General features: G+C 43.1%; 1 pseudogene; it reads left to right on the top strand.

Moving 5' to 3' along the window:
• Window positions 1–387: 387 nt before the first annotated feature.
• LOC115143799 (sodium- and chloride-dependent neutral and basic amino acid transporter B(0+)-like) lies at window positions 388–12,599 on the top strand (annotated as a pseudogene).
• Window positions 12,600–14,329: the final 1,730 nt, after the last annotated feature.

Below are 14,329 nucleotides of genomic sequence, written 5' to 3'. Positions count from 1 at the left end.
TGGGTCCTCAGTACAAGGTCTAAAAAGAACACTGGTCTCGGGTGTGCATGTAAGCAAATTCTTAGTCATACTTTTTGTTTGGGGGCGTGTTTCTTTCCCTACCATCCCTACCCTAATTGGAGTAAACTAATGGACAACAATACTTCTACTGCTACTTACAGCTATTTCGCTCACATTTCCAGTATCTGTAGTTAAATAATTATACATCTATTCCTAATTTCTTCTTTGTTCAAGTGCTAGATTTTCACCCACACGGTCACAGTCATACTTGTTTGTGACTCATCTATTTATTTATTTTCATTGCCACTGCAGTTACTCTAGCGCGTGCTGTGGTGGATAAATGACACACTTATCACACTTATCACGTTCTCTGCCAGGTCTTAGAGAATGTTTACCTCAAAATGGAGCTTCCTTGTTTACATAAATCTGAAGAAAAGGAACTACAACGTGACAGGTTGACCAGTACACCAGGAATCAATGGTTCTGACTGTTTGCCTCGGGCTGAATCAGTATGTGGTAAAGATGGAACTTCACAGACCTACATGTTCTGTCAGTGAAGTGACTTTGCTATCAGGGATAGGGACAATTCACCTCAATTAAATCTATGCAGGAAGTGAAGTGAAATTCAGATTCAAATATTGAAGAATCCTCCTTGATAATAATCAAAGAGCAATTATTTTTAACCTTCATCCCTCTCCCTCTCCTCTTCAGGTGTGTGTGTAGCCATGGTTTTGGTCAGTACGTTAGTAGCCATCTACTGTAATGTCATCATTGCCCACGGTCTCTACTACATGTTTGCATCCTTCAAGTCCCCTCTGCCATGGAGCGACTGTTTCTACTGGTCCAACAGCAACCGTAGCCTCACACCTAGAGGTACCTGTTTTATAATGTAGCATCACATCTAAAGATGTGGGGAAGTGTCCATGTTGTGCAGTTTTTTACTCTTCCATCGTGTAAACTAGGCTCCAAACAGAAGAAAACCTGGTATTTTGGAAAACCTGGTAAATACTCCAGTATTTTCAATTTTACATTGCTAAACATGTAAAAACATTTTCCACTGTGTGCTTTAATGAACATGACCCAGGTGAACCAGGAAAGAGTGCCCAGTAACTCTGCCACTTTGACCAATGAGTTCTGACCTCTACAGAAGTGTGCAATGTTACAAGAGTTTCCAATTGGAGTGTGCCAGTACTTACAGCCAACATGACGCTGTGGGAGAATGGGACCTGCCCAGAGGGAAATATCAGCATTCCAGTACAGAGTACCAGCGAACAGTACTGGGAGTGAGTATCAAACCCACACACACACACACACACCTCAATTCTATTTCATTTTTGCTCGCAGTCGAAAATACTTCAGTGGGAGCACAGGTTGTGTTGAATGCCAGGTTGCCTGTAATCCAGTGGGTAAGCTGAGCCTGTCTGTAAAACAGGTTAGTGTTTTTCACCATGAATCTTGTTCTGGAGGCAGCTCTACAGAGTGGTCAATAGTTGACACAGCCACAAAGTCATACAATTCGATTGTATACCTAACCCTAACCTTAACCACACTGCTAACCCTAAGGCCTAACCCGAACCTTAAATTAAGACCAAAAAGCACATTTTAGTTTTCATGATTTTTTACAATATAGCCAGTCTGTAAGGTGGTCTATCTGCCTGTACGTCCCTCCCCTGTACGGCCTTACAAAGATCTAGTAGTCTGGATGAGACTGGTCCGGTGGTCTGGCATCTGGCTCTCTGCCTGCTGCTGGGATGGCTGCTCATTGCTGCTGCCCTATACAAAGGCATCAAGTCCTCAGGAAAAGTCTGTATCACCCAGATCCATTTTGTGTGTGTGAGTTGGTCCTGTCTTTCTGATGTGTGTGTGTATGTTGTCAGTCTAATAATTGTTTGTCTGTCTGTCCCTAGGTTGTTTATTTCACCGCTACGTTTCCATATGTGGTCTTGCTGATCCTGCTGATCCGTGGAGTGACACTAGAGGGTGCCAGAGACGGCATTGAGTTACATATCGGCTGTGCGAGGCAGAGGTCAGGGACTAACCTCTCACATATGACCTTTCTACTCATATCTACTCAGGAACAAACCACTACCCTTTAACCCCACTAGGTCAGGGTTCCTCTCACCATATCTGCCACCATATCTGCCACTGATCAGCTGGAGAGGCAGTATTAGTTTACCAGTTAGTTATGTTGCTCACAAAGCAGGGAAATCACCCTAGTTTGAAGTCCCAAGAACGTCTGGGATTGTCGGAGAGCACTATTGCATTCAAGTAGGCTGGCAGCTTGCTATGGTGTTGTGGACATGAATGGGCGTATAAGCCACAATCCAATGCCAAAGGTTTCAAGTTCAATCCCAGTGCAAGGCAATCCTTTTTTTTGTTTTATGCCTTTCCCTAACTTTAACCCTTAATCGCTCTGAATTAATTCCTAAACTTAACCCTATTTTTACCTTATCCCCAAACCTTATCCCTTAACGAGATGTAAATCCCCAGCTCGACTCAAGTGTTTTCGGTTTCATTTTTGTGGAGTTCTGTAACAGTGTCTCAACTTAAACATCAAAAACCATTGTTTACCTTAACTTCACCCTTAGATGTTTGGAGAAACATGAACAAATGGCAAATTTCAAAGTCAAACTTTGATACCTTGTAGCAAATAGATGGTTCACTCAAAATGCCTAACTGATTGCTGTTAAAAGTTACTGAGGCTGACTGTGTCATCTATGATTGTGTCTGTGTCTGTGTCTGTGGCAGGTGTGGAGGGATGCAGCGATACAGATATTCTATTCGCTGTCGATAGCATGGGGTGGAGTCACAGCCTTGTCCTTTTTAAAACAAGTTCCACAACAATGTGTTCAAGGATGCGCTGATCGTCTGCCTCACCAACTGTGGTATGGAAAACACACACACACCAGACTGATGCCAATTGCATCATAGAAACTATGAAATATACATTTAAGAACACAGTTCCAGTTGTTTCATTGTGTTTCATTGACAGTGTGTTTGATCCTTATGAACTAATGTCACCGTATAGGTACCCGTGTGTTTGCAGGCTTCACCATCTTCTCCATCCTAGGTCATGTTTATGGAAAGCCTGTATCAGAGGTGGCCCAGGCAGGTCAGTAGTACAACACTGTACTGTATTCAGCTTTACCTGACATGATAACCACCTAAGAAACTAACAGAGTGTGTGTGTGTGTGTGTGTGTGTGTGTGTGTGTGTGTGTGTGTGTGTGTGTGTGTGTGTGTGTGTGTGTGTGTGTGTGTGTGTGTGTGTGTGTGTGTGTGTGTGTAGGTTTTGGCCTAGAATTTATTGCATACCCTGATGCCCTGTCCAAGCTGTCCATCTCTCCTCGCTGGTCGATCCTCTTCTTCTTCATGCTGCTCACCCTCGGACTCGACTCGCAGTTCGCTGGCATAGATCAGTCACAGACACAAACACACACTACCAACTAGACCTAGACAATGACCCCTGACCTCTGACTCTTGACCTCTGTTCCCTCAGAGGTCATCTCCACCTGCCTACAGGAGGCCTTTCCTGAAACCTTCAAATAAAAAAAACTCCATCGTCTATGTGGCTCCCTGTGCCATTCTCTTCCTGCTCGGCCTGCCCTGCGTAAGCCAGGTAGGTCCTTAGTTACCGTAACTGAAGTACGTCCGTAGATCCCCCGATTTCCAATCGCTGTTGACCATTTAGTGCAAATTCATTCATGCTATATGTGTGTGTATTTGTGAGTGTGTGCATGCGTCTGTGCGTGTATGTGTGTGATAACTGTGTGTGTGTGTGTGTGTCTCTCTCCAGGCAGTGATATACTGGGTGACTCTGATAGATTAGTTCTGTGCTGGCTTTGTTCTAGTGATCTCGGCTCTGCTGTAGCTCATTGGAGTCTTCTATATCTACGGTAAATTGAAATATGCTACAGAAAGATGTAGGATCTTAATTTGAGCCAGTTTGCTAAAGCAGGAAAATAATCCTGCAGCAACAGGAAATGTGAATTATTATGTGGATTGTAATTATTGGAAAGCTTTTGTAGGGATTAATACTTTTTTGTTAGGGCAAATCAATTCTGACATTAGAAGCCTTTGAAAACATTGAATACACTACAAATTTGCAGCAACAAGAGTTATAAATTAAGATATGTACAGTTAAGTAAATCTCCGCTCTGTTAAAATTTCACTCAAGAAAAACTTTTATAGATATAGTGATTCAGGAGTATAATTTAACAGGTTAATATGCCCCATCAACATTATACAACTATACAGAAAGCCCTTAAAACCTGTTAGAGCTACTAGTTCCCCTTTGGGAACTCACCCCACCCCCCCTGAGCTGTAATGTGGCGCAGGGAACGCAAGAAATAATCCTAAAAATATTTAACCTCCACAGAATCGCTTGAAAAATGGCTCAAATGAAAGATAAAGAAGTTATTTATCTACCCAGCAAGTCAGATTTCTAAAATGTTTTACGGCGAAAACATAGCACATATTTATGTCCAACCACCACTGCATACATACCTCATTAGCTTAGCCAAGTAGGAAAAAATATGCAATCAACAAACGCAGGATTAAAAGAAAAATCATTTCACTAACCTTTTGAAATCTTCATCAGATGACAGTAATATAACATGTTACACAGTACATTCATTTTTTTTTCAATAATATGCAATATATATTCATAAATCTCTGTTTCCAATTATGCATTGTTCAAAAAATGCTACTGCAATGTCAGGAAAAATAAATAGCTCCGGCAGATAACGTCAGCTAACAAGGAATACACATCATAAACTTTGACTAAATATGCATGTTTTACATATGTATGGCAAGATAAACTTCTAAATGCAATTGCTATGTTACAATTATTTTTAACGTTACATTTGGCGTTCACTAGGCTATAATAGAGAGTCGGCGCTCTCATTTAGCATGCTGACTCCTCTATCATGGAGTCGACAGAAACCCAAAATGAAGACGTAAATATTCCCTTACCATGGCTGTTCTTGCTTCAGAAGACGTGGAAGGGTTAATACTCACCAAGTTAGCGTTCAGTTTTCAAGTCTGTGTCTTTCCGTTCTCAAACTAGACACTTTTCGGTCAAAATGTATGCAAATTTCAAGTGGATGCGCACCAAAACGTCGAAAGTATACATTATATTTCGAGTAAACTTGTCAAACTATGTTTATAATTAAGCCTTAGCATGTTATAAAGGTCTACAGCAATCGTGAGGGCGAACAGATAAGCACACGTTGTTCAGTCCGTCCTGAGAGAAAGAGAGAGAAATTTCCCAGCTCCCATTGGTGAAACTTTTTTTTTGCGTCACCGGGACGTTTGGTCACGCTGAACGTCTCGTGAGCGCGCGATTCTCACAGTTACACGCCTCATCGAAAGCAGGCTTCACGCTGAAGACATAGAAAGTGTTTCCATGGTTATAGCTGTTTGGGAAGTGTGTATACGATGACGTCAAAGTGATGGCAACTTTTCCCATTACAAGAGAGACTTTGGGAGAATGCATGCCCTGAGACTTCTGCTTTAGCTAGAGACAAAATTTAAACGGTTTTATAAGCTTTAGAGTGTTTCCTATTCGATAACAATTTTTATATGCATATATTAGCAACTTTTGACAAAAATTTATCATGGTTTATATGGGTGCCGAATTCCTCCAGAAGGGGCAGTATTCAGGGCTAGCCCTAACAGGTTTTAAATGGTTGAAATCAGTCAATCTAATTGATGATGATACAATAGTCAAATTAACTGACACAGACATGGTGACTAGGGGTTTTTCTAGTCGATTCATTTCTATGTTTGGGATTGAGTATGGTTCCCAATTAGAGGCAGCTGATTATCGTTGTCTCTAATTGGGGAGCATACTTAAGGTGTCCCTGTTCCCACCTGCATTTGTGGGATATTGTTTGTGTATGTGCTTGTTGCACTACGTTACTTCACGTTTTGTTACTTGTTTATTATTTTTGTTGAGAAGTTTCACTTTTAATAAAGATGTGGAACTCCGATCATGCTGCGCCTTGGTCCATCCATTTTAACAAGTGTGACAGAATATCCCACCAATCATTGACCAAGCAGCGTGCTCGAGAGGATAAAGTGAGTTGGACCTGGGAGGAAATCCGGGGAGGATGCGAGACCCTTCCTTGGAGAGAATCGCAGAAGGATCAGGAAGGACAGCGACAGCGCCGGGGGCCGCAGCCACAGAAACCCCAAGATTTTTTGGGGGGGACACATGGGGTGGTCGACTGAGCAGCGGGGAGTGCCAGAGCCTGTTTGGGAGTCGGTGGAGGAATTCAATAAAAGATACCGGAGAGAGGTGGTAGCGAGGAGTATGCTGCAGCGCAGGCGTGCTGACGAGCATGACACTAGTCTGGTGCCATCTTCGCCAGCTCCACACACCAGGCCTTCAGTGCGACTTCTCAGCCCGGTACGTCCTGTGCCGGTTCCTTGCACTCACCCTGAAGAGCAGGTCATCAGTCTGGTGCCATCTGTGCCAGCTCCCCGAACTCGCCCTGAAGAGCCAGAGACAGTCAGGGAGGTGATGGAGAAGTGGGAGAGAGAGAGAGAGAGAGAGAGAGGAGAGATGTCAGGTGTGGTCTGCTCAACATTCAACCTGAAGAGCCTGTCAGCAGTCTGGTGAAACCTGTGCCGACTCCATGCATCTGGCCTCCAGTGCGCCTCCCCAGTCCGGCATGTCCTGTGCCAGCTCAGCGCACTCTCCCTGAAGTGCGTGTTAACAGTCCATTGCCACCTGTGCCGGCTCCACGCACCAGGCCTCCAGTCCGCCTCCCCAGCCCGGGACGTCCTGTGCTGGCTCCCTGCACCCACCCTGAGATGCGTGTCATCAGTCCAGTACCACCTGTACCGGCTCCATGCACCAGGCCTCCAGTGTGCCTCCCCAGTCCGGTACGTCCTGTGCCAGCTCCCCGCACTAGCCCTGAAGAGCGTGTCACCAGTCCGGTGCCACCAGTCCGGTGCCACCTGTGCCGGCTCCACGCACCTCCCCAGCCCGGTAAGCCCTGTGCCGGCTCCTCGCACCCGCCCTGAAGTGCGTGTCATCCGTCCGGTGCCACCTGTACCTGCTCCACGCACTAGGCCTCCAGTGCGCCTCCCCAGCCCGGAGCGTCCTGTGCCGGTCCACGTACTCGTCCTGAGGAGTGTGTCATCAGTCCGGTGCAACCTGCGCCGGTGCCCAGTCCAGGCACACCGTCCAGTCCCACTCCAAGGCCGGAGCCTTCCTCTGCGCCGGTGCCCAGTCCAGGCATGGTGTCCAGGCCTGCTCCATGGCAGGAGCCTTCCTCTTCGCCGATGCCCAGTCCAGGCATGGCGTTCAGCCCGACGCCATGGCCGGATCCGGGGTCTGGGCAGGGGCTACGACCCCCACCGGAGCCGCCTCTAGTCACCCCCTCCCCTCCCCATTTGGTTTCAGGTTTTGCGGCCAGAGTCCACAACTTTGGAGGGGGTACTGTCACGCCCTGACCATAGAGAGCCCTTGGTTCTCTATGGTGTTGTAGGTCAGGGCATGACTAGGGGTGTTCCAGTCGATTTATGTATATGTTTGGGATTGAGTATGGTTCCCAATTAGAGGCAGCTGATTATCGTCGTCTCTAATTGGGGATCATACTTAAGGTGTCCCTGTTCCCACCTGCATTTGTGAGATATTGTTAGTGTATGTGCTTGTTGCACTACGTTACTTGACGTATTGTTACTTGTATATTGTTTTTGTTGAGAAGTTTCGCTTTTAATAAAGATGTGGAACTCCGTGCGCCTTGGTCCATCGATTTTTAACACAAGCGTGACACATGGAGGCAGAGCAGGAAGTTTTGAGTGCAAATCCCAGGTGAGGACATGTTCAATAATAATTCATGTATAAATCACAATGTGTGTGAGTATCCGTAAACTTGCTAAACAAAAAAAAAAGAACTGTGGGCAGATCAGTGGTTCACCAATCAGGGCCTTGATGTGCTTGCAACAGTAACAAGGCATGATGCGTAGTTAAACATTTTGGAGAACGTTTCCTTGGCGACGGCCAGACAACTGATACACAGAAATATTCTTGCAACATTTCCATGAAACGCATCTAGAACATTAATACTGTATAATCTGATAATATGGCAACCATGTTCTGTATATGTTTGGTGGGACATTGATGGAATATTCTCCTAATCTTCAGAAAACTGGACACATGAATGTTCTTGCAACGTCCCATAAAACACACATAGAACATTCATGTTGTATATTCTGAGAACATTATAACCACGTTCGAGATCCATTCTGTTTGGCTTTAAGGAAATATTCCAACTTTAACACAAACATGCTCGAATGTTCCGCTAACAAATGGAAAACTGGACACTTTATTTTAAATGTATTTCATCTCATCCTAGAATTGTTAGCTGGGAATGGAGGTGGTCCGGTTAGCTATATTTGTTTAGCTATTTAGCCATTTATTTAGCTATTTGTTTAGCTATTTAGCTATTTGTTTAGCTATTTAGCTATTTAGCTAAACAAATGTTTTGCAGTCTTATGGCTTGTGGGTAGAAGCTGTTCAGGGTCCTGTTGGTTCTAGACTTTAGGGGTCATGGGTGTCTAGGATGATTGTGTTGATGTGAGCCATGACCAGCCTGGTGCTCTCATGCATGGTTCAGTGATGCTTGCATAAAAGGCATTTAGCTCGTCAGGCGGGCTTTCCATCGCTAGGCAGCTCGGCTTTGGGCCACCACGAGCCAAAACAGCTTCAATGCACCTTGGCATAGATTCTACAATTGTCTGGCACTCTGTTGGAGGGATGTGACAAATTCTAACACGAGAAATTCCAAAATTTGATGTTTTGTTGATGGAGGTGGAAAACGCTGTTTCAGGCACCTCTCCAGAATCTCCCATAAGTGTTCAATTGGGTTGAGATCTGCTGACAGACAGCCATGGCATATGATTTAGATATTTCATGCTCATCAACTAATTCAGTGACCACTTGTGCTCTGTGGATGTGGGCATTGTCATCCTATAGTGGCATAGCCATGGTAGCAAAAATAATGGCCCCTGCCCAACATATTTATACATGACCTAAGCTCAGGAACCACACCTGTGTGGATGCACCTGCTTTCAATATAATTTGTATCCCTTATTACTGAAGTGTTTCTATTATTTTGTAGTTAAGTGCATTCACCCTATTACTTTTGTTTTAATTTAATTTAAATTTATTTAACCTTTATTTAACTAGGCAAGTCAGTTAAGAACAAATTCTTATTTACAATGACGGACTACCAAAAGGCAAAATACCTCCTGCGGGGATGGAGGCTGGTATAAAAAAAAGATACAGTATATAGGACAAAATAGGACAAAACACACATCACGACAAGAGAGACAACACAACACTACATAAAGAGAGACCTAAGATAACAACATAGCAAGGCAGCAACACATGACAACACAGTATGGTAGCAACACAATATGACAACAACATGGTAGCAACACAACATGGTAGCAGCACAAAACATGGTACAAATATTATTGGGCACAGACAACAGCACATTTGGCAAGAAGGTAGAGGACAACAATACATCATGCAAAGCAGCCACAACTGTCAGTAAGTGTCCATGATTGTCTTTGAATTAAGAGACTTATATAAAACTGTCCAGTTTGAGTGGTTGTTGGAGCTCGTTCCAGTCGCTAGCTGCAGCGAACTGAAAAGACGAGCGAATGTGACTGGAATCTTTAACAGAATGTGACTGACAGAACGGGTGTTGTATGTGGAGGATGAGGGCTGCAGTAGATATCCCAGATAGGGGGGAGTGAGGCCTTAAGAGGGTTTATAAATAAGCATCAATCAGTGGGACTTGCGACAGGTATACAGAGATGATCAGTTTACAGAGGAGTATAGAGTACAGTGTCATATAAGGAGTATTGGTGGCAAATCTGAAGCCCGAATGGTAAAGGACATCTAGCCACTCGAGAGCACCCTTACCTGCTGATCTATAAGCTATGTCTCCGTAATCTAGCATGGGTAGGATGGTCATCTGAATCAGGGTTAGCTTGGCAGCTGGGGTGAAAGAGTAGTGATTACAATAGAGGAAACTAAGTCTAGATTTAACCTCCCTTGGGTAGGGGGCAGTATTTTCACGTCCGGATGAAAAGCGTTCCCAAAGTAAACTGCCTGTTACTCAGGCCCAGAAGCTAGGATATGCATATAATTAGTGGGTTTGAATAGAAAACACTCGAAAGTTTCTAAAACTGTTAAAATGATGTCTATAACAGAACTGACATGGCAGATGAAACTCCGAGGACAAACCTAATTTTTGGAAAAATGAGCAAGAAATTGTAGTTTTTCTAGGTGGCTCCCATTTTGGCTGTAGTGTTTCCAAGCGTGTGCATGAGAGCGCGTGCTTTGGTACTCCAGTAAAGACAATAACGATTCTCCGTCTTAAATTTGATCATTTATTTACATATTAGTGTACCTAAGGTTTGATTATAAACATTGTTTGACTTGTTTGGAAAAGTTTATTAATAACGTTTGGGATTAATTTTGTATGCATTTTGATGAAAAAAATGCGCGCCCCATAACCTGAGATTTTATGGATATAAAGAAGGACCTTTTGGAGTGTCAACAGAAGAAAATCATCAAAGGTAAGGCATGTATTATATCGCTATTTCTGACTTTCGTGGCGCACCTGCCTGGTTGAAATGATTTTTTAAATGCTTTTGTATGCGTGGTGCTGTCCTCAGATAATCGCATGGTGTGCTTTCGCCGTAATGCCTTTTTGAAATCTGACAGAGCGGCTGGATTAACAAGAAGTTAGGCTTTATTTTGATGTATTACATTTGTGATTTTATGAAAGTTAAATATTTATAATTCTGTAGTTTGAATCTCGTGCTCTGCAATTTCACCGGATGTTGGCCAGGTGGGACGCTACCATCCCACCTGCCCATAAGAAGTTAACTTTAGCCTGCAGCTTTGATGTATGCTGAGAGAAGGACAGTGTACTGTCTAGACATACTCCCAAGTAATTGTATGAGGTGACTACCTCAAGCTTTAAACCCTCAGAGGTAGTAATCACACCTGTGAAGAGAGGGGAATTGTTCTTACCAAACCACATGACCTTTGTTTTGGAAGTGTTCAGAACAGGGTTAAGGGTAGAGAAAGCTTGTTGGATACTAAGAAAGATTTGTTGTAGTGCATTTAACACAAAATCTGGGAAGGGGACAGCTGAGTATATAAACCGATGAGAGAGCTTCCTACTGCCTGAGCTATGTTGTTGATGTAAATTGAGAAGAGTGTGGGGCCTAGGACTGAGCCTTGGGATACTCCTTTGGTGACAGACAGTGGCTGAGACATCAGATTTTCTGACTTTATACACCGTATTCTATGAAAGAGGAATTTAGCAAACCAGGCCAATGACCCCTCAGAGACACCAATATTCCTTAGCCGGCCCACAATAATGGAATGGTCTACCATATCAAAAGCTTTGGCCAAGTCAATAAAAATAGCAGCACTACATTGCTTAGAATCAAGGGCAATGGTGACATCGTTGAGGACCTTTAAGATTGCAGTGACACATCCATAACCTGAGCAGAAACCAGATTGCACACCAGAGAGAATACTATAAACATCAAGAAAGCCAGACATCTTGCTTGTTTGTAGGTGACCAAATACTTATTTTCCACCATAATTTGCAAATAAATTAATAAAAAATCCTACAATGTGATTTTCTGGATTTTTTTTCTCATTTTGTCTGTCATAGTTGAAGTGTACCTATGATGAATATTACAGGCCTCTCTCATATTTTTAAGTGGGAGAACTTGCACAATTGGTGGCTGACTAAATACTTTTTTGCCCCACTGTACATATTCTGTGACATGTATTATGTGTTTGTGTGTAGGAGGAAACCGTTTCATTAAGGACATAGAGATGATGATTGGGATGAGGAGCTCTCTCTTCTGGTTATTGTGGAGAGCTTGTTGGTTCTTCATCTCTCCCGCCATCATCATTGTGAGTTCTCGCTCTTTGCCTCTGTCTCTGTCTTTCTCTTTAGAACTTAGATTCTATCCTACCTGGCTCTCTGTTCAATGGTCCTCATTTCTCTAACCCCTTTGTTTCTCTAACAGACGCACCCACACTCTCTAACTGTTGTTTGTGTGTGTATGTTGTTGTTGTTGATGTGTAGATGATCCTGGTGTGGTCGTTGTTGACATTCAGTACGGTGCAGTACCCTGCATGGGGCGTGGCTCTAGGATGGTGTATGATCGCCTTCTGTCTCATCTGGATCCCCCTCCTCGCTGTCTGGAAAATACTCACCTCACAAGGAAACCCCTGGCAGGTGGGTGTTGTTGGCAGAGATGTGGATCCTTAGGACATCTGAGAGTGTTTGGAACTCCTCCTGCAATTGTCATAATCCTTTTTTAAGGATCTAGCATCTAAAGTCTCTGTCTGTGTGTCTCCAAGTGTTTGAAGTGGGTGTGCATCCATTACAGTACATGTCTGCAGTGCTGCTTGTTGGGGTCCGGACCTGGAGGTCCACCGTGGCGGGCGTTATGCAGACGGACGACGGTACTAGGAAGAACTCTGTCCACCTGCCAGACAACAATGTTTACATCATCCCCAACAACCTCACACGCCTCTAACCCCATTGTGTGTGTGTGTGTGTGTGTGTGTGTGTGTGTGTGTGTGTGTGTGTGTGTGTGTGTGTGTGTGTGTGTGTGTGTGTGTGTGTGTGTGTGTGTGTGTCAGTGGAAGCTGCTGAGGAGGACGGCTCATAATACTGGCTGAAACGGAGAGAATGGAATGGCATCAAACCATGTGTTTGATGTATTTGATACCATTCCACTCCTTCCGATCCAGTTATTACCACGAGCCCGTCCTCCCCAATTAAGGTGCCACCAGCTGCATGTGCGTGCATGTGTGCGTGTCTGCGTGTGCGTGTGTGCACTAGATGACAAATCTGTCATTGTGCCCTTGATTAAGGCAACAAGCATTTCGCAACACTTCCATTAACATCTGCTAACACATGTGTATGTGACAAATAAAATTTGATTTGATTTATCCCTAATTGCTCATGTAAGTCACTCTGGATAGGAGAATCTGCTAAATGACTCAAATGTAAATATGCTATCACCAATTTTAATAAGATTTTTAAAACGTTTTATACGTACACTCCCCTATGTATTTAGTTGGACAGTGAAGCTGCTATGTCACAGAATGCCACCTTCTTTTTGAAGGTATTTTCATACATATCTGTTTTACCGTTTATTTATTAATACACTTCATGTAAAGTCCCCTCATTTGAGGGGTATTTGGACAAATTAATTTGTAATTTATTCAAGAGTCCCATATTCCGAGCACGCAATGACTACATCAAGCTTGTGATACTCAAAAGGTCAACTAAGGGGTGCCTATATTTATCCTGCATGTACAAGTGAGTAACTTGTACAAGTGTGAAATGAAAATGTGTTTTTTGTATATCGCAACTCCCCCTGAGAGTCGTGTCATAGCCAGGGATCAGCCATTATTGACAGGGAACGTGGCGCAATTAGCGTTAAGTGCATTGCTCAAGGGCAGAACAATTGATTTTTTTATCTTGTCGGCTCTGGCATTCATAATATCAACCTTTCAGTTACTGTTCCAACACTCTAAACACTGTCATCTCTAGGCTACTTGCCGCTCTCTACAACCTTGTTGGATGCATTTGCAGTTCGTTTTGGTTGTGTTTCATGATGTTGTGCCCAATAGAAATGAATGCTAAGTAATGTATTGTGCCAGTTTGGAGTAACCTTTATTGTAAATAAGAATAGAATATGTTTCTGAACACTTCTACATTAATTCTACCATAATTAATAGTGAATAATGATGAGTAAGAATGTTTTGACTACAAAAGTTGACTACTTTAGTACATTTCTCCAAATACTTGACATCTTCAAAAGGGTGGACTAGATACATAAAGTGATTTCATTTTTAAACAGCAAAACTGATATGTATGAAAATTCTCCGCTAAAATAAAATGAGACATTCTTTACTGTTGCCTCATGTAAAACATTTGATTGTAGAGCCAAATTAAAAGTTACTTTTACTGTCCAAATAAATATGTAAGGGAGTGTATGTGTGTATATCATATGTGTGGTGTCATCATTATGATTTATTGTGATTTACTGATTAATTATGAATTCTTAGTTTCACTTTGTACTGTGGTCTTGTCTGTTGTTTTTAATATTTTAATTCATAAAACCACAGATTTTACATGAAGTTGAAGTTGTACATACTATGGGGAGTCAACAACCAATCCTATTCACTTGAAGCAAACTAAAATCACGCCCAGCAGGTCAATGGATGCCTAGCCCGCCCTCGGAAGCACCACCTT

This window comes from Oncorhynchus nerka, linkage group LG15, assembly GCF_034236695.1.
Source record: "Oncorhynchus nerka isolate Pitt River linkage group LG15, Oner_Uvic_2.0, whole genome shotgun sequence".
Classification (NCBI taxonomy): Eukaryota; Metazoa; Chordata; class Actinopteri; order Salmoniformes; family Salmonidae; genus Oncorhynchus; species Oncorhynchus nerka.
The sequence above is the reverse complement of the archived record's forward strand: the minus strand, read 5'-3'. Positions and strand labels throughout refer to the sequence as shown.